The following is an 8,284-nucleotide window of genomic DNA, read 5'->3' on the forward strand; positions in this document are numbered from 1 at the left end:
CATCATTCCAATATAGAAAATTAATCAATATGAGGGCACAAGATATACTTTTAACAGTGAACTGAAGTAAAACAGATCATACTGTATGCTTACTGAACACTGATCAGATGTGAATTTGCAGAAGGTGAATACTTGTACCATATTCTTGGTCTCATTATGGCAAAAATGCTTGCAAAGGAGATAATCTCATGTTTTATTTGTGGGGTTTAACAGGTCATTTCTCAAAGCATTCATTAATTATTTGAACTCTTAAAGAGCCAAAGCCACTAGCCTTCTTCATTTAAACAATGGCGAAGAACAAAGATATAAAAAAAGATCCCAGCAGGAACATTTATCAGACTATCATTTTTTAATTATTCTGCTCTGTTGTGTATATTCACTAAGGCCTTGTTCACATCTGTTTTGGAATATCCAGACTGTATCCACAAATTTATAGCACCTGAAAAGCAAACACAAACACACACACACGCACACACACACACGCATGCGCACGCACGCACGCACGCACACAGAAAATGTGATCTTTATGAAGCAGATCCACGCCACATTTGGGAATGGTTTGAAATTTGAGTCCAAATGGGAATCTCTGTCTGGATGCTCAAATCAGATTCCAAAGTTTCTTTTACTTCAACAAAACAGAGACCATATCAAATATAAATGTTGGAAATGCTGAACAGAATCCATGCTGATACCAGCAGCATGTTATTGAGCCCAACATGAAGAGCAGCAGCCATTCTACAGAAGCTGAACAGGTTGGTTGCCGCACCCCAGCTTGACAGTGCGACTGCTTCGTCTTGTGCCTGTGCTTTAGAAAAACTAACACCCACAGGGTTAAAGCAGTAACACATGCAGATAGGCTGGACACACAAGTTCAGTCTGATCACGTGTCACAGTGGACAGTAAGTCTTATAGATCTGTTTATGGAAGAAAAAATAATCTGATTTACCACACTGCTTAACCCATCTGTGTGTGACAGCTACCGAGCTAAACCGCTGTGGCTCCCATGCCTGTGTAGGTCCACACCGCTGGTTTTACTGCTGCTACTCCAGCTCAAGGAGAGAGGAAGCACTAGAAAACACAGAACTTGACCTAATGTTCTGTTTTAATTACTACAGTTATAGCCAATATTACTTTCCTTCTGTGGTGTTCAAGGTCTCATTCAATAATGTGCAATGATTTTAAGTCTGTGACGTACTCAGACACGTCCTCCACGCTGAAGCCAAGTGAAAGTGTGTCAGTTATGTAATGTTGCTGGCAATATGAGTATCAATAGACTGTTTCCTGTCTATTTTTGCTGACAGCTGTTAAAAATAGTCTCTATACTAAACTCTGCATACCGCCCCACTGAAGTGTGGCTCGAGCTAGTCACGTCATGCAGGCTTTGTAGCTGCTCCAACCTGTTAACACGGGTCCCAAAGTGAAAAAGAAAGATGTTCTGTGACTGTCACGCACAACTAAGGTAGGAAGTGCGGCCTACAGCATTACTCTTCTGTCATAATCAGCTCCTTTTTCTACTTGCCCTGCTTCCTCACTCAACTGCTTGGGCTCAGCTCATTAGCTCTCCCGTGCTTGTATTTTTCCACAGTCACTCTTTGCTTGATTGTCCTTGTGTGTCAGCCATTGCAGGATTCCAGCAACACTTATTTTGCCTGCCTGCATTTTGCTTCTGATCAGTTTTGTATATTTTTTGGTCACCAATCTCAGCCTTTACCTCAGCTGCCTGCCCGATGTGTAGCAGTCTTGTGCTTACTTTTATGGGGTTTTTTGTTTGTCTGTTTGCTTGCTTGTTTTTTGTATATATATTTATATATATATTTCTGCCAGTGTGTCATGCTTTAGGGTCAGTCATTTGTAAGCTGCCAACATACAAATCTGATGTTGAGAAAATACTGAGAAAATCAATTTTCACATATAGTATATGTGCGTGAAATGTATTTGTAGTAAACTGCTCTGTAAAAGTTTTAGTCTATGTACCAAATAATATGTGGCTTATGTGTAGACAACTGTGTAATTCTCTTTTAATGAACAGTGAAGCATAGTGTTTTGTGGAAAGCTTAATTGTCTAAAAGGGACTATTTAAAATGATGAAAGGGACTAATCCTAAAGATGACACACTTGCACAGGAGAACAAAAGCTTGCACGAGAAAACCTTTCTTTGGCAAAAACGATAAGGAATAATTTAGGCTCTACGCAAGAAAGCTCATTGTTAGCAAGAGGGTTAGTACACAAAACAGTGACAATGTGTTGTGAACAGTGCAAAATGGCAGAAACACTGGGGCTCACTGCTTTCAGCAAATTCCTGCTGGCTTGCTAGTGAATGACTGCATCTGTTTAATTGTCAGGAAGTAAGGTCCCGCTCTGTGCCTCTTTCAGCCTTTCCCTTATTTTTACCTGCTCATATCCTTTGTTTTCTCTAGTCTCCCAATTTCATGGCTGGGCATTCTCCCATGTATAATTCATGAGTGACATACTTGTTTTACACACCACGTACCAACAGCCATGTTGTGGCGCCCTGAGGGGGTCTCAGCTATGCCAGCCTGTAATCTGCTTACGCACAGAGCAACTAGCTCGCAGCTCTCCTCGCCAATTACACTCAATTCATGGAATGGCCCTTTCCCTGACACAAGGTTGGTTGTGATCATCATGTCCTTCAAAGAGGCATACACAGAGAGTAGCAACATGGCATACATGTTTATGTCTGACAGGGAGGTAATTGGTTGAGTGCTCAGTGTTGGGGCACAAACAGATAAAAGCACCTCTCTAAATTTGACAGTTGCTCTACTCAATGCAAGGTCAGAAGGCCTAGGTAACATCAACGCGCAGTGACAATAGAGCTCATTCACCAAGTTAACGACTGAAATCTATGCAGCTAACAGCAATTCGCCAAGAGTGCTCACAATTCATTTTGCACAAACAAAATGATTCTAAGCTGTGTGCACCAAGCCTGCACAACATAAGCACACACCCTAGACAGTGCAGGTAAATGGGGTAGAATGTAGTGCTACGTGTTGGGTAATGAGTGCTGATTGTTTGTGAGGGGCTGTAGTAAGGCTGATTTCCCAGCTGAGGAATGGGGGCTTTGTACACATCACAGGGCTGTCAGAAAAAGACAGAAAATGGGCCCATAGCTTCACAGCTCTTCAGAAATAGACAGCCAGAACCACTTCACTATTTAGCTTCAGACAGCAGACACAGGCAAAGTGATGGTGTGAGCATTTTTAAACATTTTTTGATGCAGTTCTAGTCTATTTGCATGGAAATGCATCCTTTTTATTACATATCCGGTGTGGTTGTTTGTATGACACAGACAGGCAGCGGAAAGATTCATTTTCACAATAAAGACATCTTCCACTTTGAGTCTAAAATTCTGCCTTTAAATGTTTAGAACACTTAGCTCACTGTAAAGCTGATTTCTTTGTCTTTACATTCAGTCTGCCAAAATTACATTAACATTGTGTCAGGATCATAATTATTTTGGTTACCGACCACATAAAATTAATGGCTTTGGTTTGCATGCATTAAATTAGAGCCTTGACTTTTATCAGTTTTTCAACAGAGATATCCTTACTTGATGACACATAGTCAATAATTCATTGATCTTGGTGTGTTTTATTCATAAGTCCTACTGTGTAGAGAGCATAATTAAGTAGACTTTTGGCAACCTTTGACTATCACTCTATGGATGACCCCTTCTGGATATGTGACGAGCGCAGCAGCTTGTTGTGTTTAACCCCTTAACTGGCAGCAAAAAAAATCACCTGACAAAAACTACATAACGCCTTCTGGTTATTATTGGCTCTGAAAAACCCATTTCATAGCCTATTAATCGGCTGCGTCTGGTCCGCGGGCCGAATGAAGTGCATTTATATGGCAGGCTAGACCCGCCCATTTTGACTGACACCTCATTCGGCCAATAATGTTAAGAAATGGGTTTCCCAGAGCCAATAATACTCAGAGGGCGTCACGTAGCTTTGTCAGGTGATTTGGTGCAGCCAGTTACATGATTGGCCGAATGACGTGTCAATAAAAATGGGAGGGTCTAAGCCTGCCATATAAAAGGGACTACAAACGGCCCGTCACCGGGCCCTTGCCAGTTAAGGGCTACGCTATCTATACAGATAACCTGAAAGAAGCCATGAGTACAAAAGAGTTACAGGCTAAATATACACCAGTTGCTTCTTTAGGTGTGTGTGTTCAAGTGTTAGATGCAAATATTTAATCAGCTGATCACCTGATAGGAACCCAGTGCATTTAGGCACGTAGAGAAGGTCAAGACAAGCTGCTGAAGTTCAAACCGAGCATCAGAATGAGGAAGGCAGATGATTTGAGTGACTCTGAATGTGGCATGATTGTTGGTGCCAGACAGGCTTGTCTGAGTATTTCAGAAACTGCTGATCTACTGGGATTTTCTGACACAACCATCTCTAGAGTATCCAGTGCAGTTCTCTGTGTAAAAATGCCTTGTTGATGCCAAAAGTCAGAGGATACTGGTCAGACTGCCTGAAGCTCATAGAAATGCAACAGTAATTCAAATAACCACTTGCTACAACCAGGGGATGCAAAAGAGCATCTCTGAACACACAACATACAAATCTTGAAACAGATCAGCCGCAGCAGCAGAAGACCACACCAGGTGCCACTCCTGTCAACAGGAAACTAATGCTATAGCTCACATGGACTCACCAAAATTTGTCAACAGAATACTGGAAAAGGTTGACTGGTCTGATGAGTCTTGATTTCTGCAGCATTCAGATGGTAGGATCAGAAATTGGAGTAAACAAGATGAAAGTATAGATCCATCTTGTCTTCTGTCAACAGTTCAGGCTGCTGGTGGAGGTGTAACGGTGTGAGGGAGATTTTCTTGGCACATGTTGGCCCTTTAGAACCAACTGAGCATTGGTTAAATGCCACAGCCTATTTGAGTGTTGTTGCTGATCCTTTATGAAAACAGTGTACTATGCTTCTAATGACTGCTTCTAGCAGGATAATGCACCAAATCACCAAGCTGGCATCTTAGTCATCTTAAACTGGTTTCTGTCACAGTCGGCTGTGTGGCAGGCAGAAGATGGACCCAAGATACAGGACTCAGAGCACGAGATCAAAATCTAATAACTTTCACAAGTACGTACAGACTCAAGCCAGGAACAGGTAGTGAGAAACTGTAACTCCACTTGGAGACACACAATGAGGAGGGACACAGCCATGAAGGAGTGCACGACAAAGAACCAGGGGAAACCTGAGAGAATAAATACACACCGGACAACAAGGGAACAGGTGGGGGAGCAGCAGAAACTAATCACAGATAAGGGAAGTCGAACAAAACCCAAAGCTCACAAGGCAAGAAACTATCAAAGTAAGACCGGAAGAAACTAACACTGAGACCGGGACCGAGATAAAAAACTTGACACCAAGATAGAAAAGTAAACTCACACAGAGCCAAAACAGAAATCACGCATAAGACACCACAGAGATGAGAAAAGGTTAGAAAAAGAGCTACCATCATTAAACAAGGAACCAAGATAAATTAACAAGTACAAAGAATTATTATATTCAAAGAGCAAAATAAAGAGCAAAAAATGAACAAAAATCATATTTCAAATAAAAAAAACTTAAACTCAGTGACCCAGAGACCATAACAGTTTCTTGAACATGACAATGACATCACTGTACTCAAATGACCTCCACAGTCATCAGATCTCAATCCAAAAGAGCACCTTTGACAACTGTCAGTTGAGTGTAGAGTCAAATATGTTCTTTATAACTTTGTATCTGTTTAGCATCTCTTTTTGAAGAGACTTTTAGACTGTAAATTAAGGTAACAATGTAAAAAAGCATCACTTAGGAAGTGAAGGCATTTCAGCTGCAAAACTCAAACCTTTTGTCAGCAGACTTTGGCTGGGACCTGAAGTGTTAATTCATTATTATCCGTCTTAAATTGGATTGTCAGCATCTTTCTAATTATAGAGGAAATGTTTAATGACTTTATCCACCTAATCAACCATTACAGCAAACAATAAGAAAATATGTCCTTGCATCATTGTTGTAATTAAAATTTCCTGTTTGTAAATCCTGAGTAGTACATCCATACAGTAATCCTAAAATCACAGATAATTGAGTCGCATCAGAAAGAAGAAAACCCCCACATTGGTGTAGGAAAATTAGCACGCTCTGGTAATTTAAGCATTTTCTTGAACATTTCCTCCTCTTTTCCTGGTTGTTTTAGGCACCACACTTTGATAGAGACTGTCTGTATGAGACATACAGACAGTCTCTATCAAAGTCTGATTCTTGTTGTTTATTTCTTTTGATCAAACAAAATCAAAGACTAATCCACTCAACAACAGTAAAGTCAATAACAGTGAAACCATATGTATGTTGTTGTTGTTTTTTTTTGTTTGTTTTTTAATGATCTAATCAGTTGAAGTAGAATGTGAATGTGAATAGTGTGTCTGATTGGATATGGATGTGTTTGACCAAGCTCTGAACAATTTTGCAGCACTCAGCTGAAAGTGGGTCAAAGCATTATAAAAAGAACTCTAAATCTAAACATAGATTTAATCGTGCCCAAAGAATGTAAAGTGATTTAAAGTAAAATAGGTTTCTGCAATAACTTTTGTAGTAAATTGGACTAGAGTAGCTTTGCCTAAAACAGGACTGACTAAAAATTAGATAGATTTGCAAAAAAGGCTACTTGTGTTCAGTGTCAATGGCAGTGATTATCCATCAGAAGGAGATGTGATACTACAAGTAACTACAACTAAAGGACTTTTCAAGTTAAATTAATGCAATCAAAAGGAAAGAGGCTTTACAAAAAATGCATACAAGCGCAAGTTAGGGGTTAAAATACAGCAAGTTCTAAATGTAAATGCCAGCTGACTAAATGATGTTAAATTATAAGTCATTTAGTGAGATTGCATTGATGAGTGAAATGACATTACCCAACATGTTTGGCTGCTGCTGCAAAAAAAAAATCAATCACTCTCAGCATGATTAGCATTTGAAGGTTTTTGTTTTTGCAGGAATTCCTGCTGCATTTCACGAAGGTACATGCATTGTTTGTCAAAGAACTTTGGTAGAGCAAACAGGGTGAAGAGGTGAGCAATGACAAAGGAATAGAACCTCATTCATGTCTGAAGATTACACTGTATTAAATGGCTTTCAGATTTCCAATCAGGGGAGGAACGTGCCAGTTATATTAAGTCGCAAAGCAAATCTTCAATTATAGAGAGTAGAGTATAATCATCCCCCTTGTTCCATCAGAGGTTCCATCATGGTGGAACACTTCAAGTGAGCCTAACCCGTTATAAACATGACTGGGTACAAAGAGATCATCCCAGAAAGGCTGAGAGCTTGAAAAGAAGGCAGCTGGACTTCTTTAGGTTGTGTCAGTTACCCTCTTGTTAAGACTACCATGACCTGGATGACCGAGAACCAACAGAGTGTGTGGCACTCTAATGCAGATCTGTGAAGGTCCCATTAATGCTAAATGATATGTGAAGTTCTTGGAACTGCTTATCAACAAGATTTTTTTTTTTTTTCAGAGAAGCTCAAGTGCTGTGTCAGTAAGACAAGTCAAACCACATTCTGCATGTATGTATGTATCAAAATGACTCTGCCGTGAATGAGTCAAGGTGCTAGACTAAATTTCCCTTCTTGTGGTCCAAATCTGTTACTCACTGCATGCATTTGGTGCATTGCAAAACAAAATATATTAAATAAATATATACATAAATAAAAAGAAGCTCTCATAGAGCTGGGCATCTAAAATTATATCTCAAACCAGAGTAGGAAAAATATTTGCTTCTTGAAACTGAGAAATTGTACATTTCCCAAAAGCAACCAAAGCGTTAAAGCAGAGGTGAAATATATTTTGCATCTAAACAGTTTCATCAGTTTCACAATGATAGGGTCTCTTTTGTTGATTCTATTTAAATATAAGGTTCATTTTTAAAATAACTGCAGCCTCTTATACAGGTGCTGGTCATAAAATTAGAATATCATGCAAAAGTTGATTTATTTCAGTAATTCCATTCAAAAAGTGAAACTTGTGTATTATATTCATTCATTACACACAGACTGATATATTTCAAATGTTTGTTTCTTTTAATTTTTATGATTCTCAGAAAAGACCAATACAAAAAAAGGATTTTTAGAAATGTTGGCCAACTGAAAAGTAGGAACATGAAAAGTATGAGCATGTACAGCACTCAATACTTAGTTGGGGCTCCTTTTGCCTGGATTACTGCAGCAGTGCGGCGCGGCATGGAGTCGATCAGTCTGTGGA

This window comes from Archocentrus centrarchus, unplaced genomic scaffold (assembly GCF_007364275.1).
Source record: "Archocentrus centrarchus isolate MPI-CPG fArcCen1 unplaced genomic scaffold, fArcCen1 scaffold_99_ctg1, whole genome shotgun sequence".
Taxonomy (NCBI): domain Eukaryota; kingdom Metazoa; phylum Chordata; class Actinopteri; order Cichliformes; family Cichlidae; genus Archocentrus; species Archocentrus centrarchus.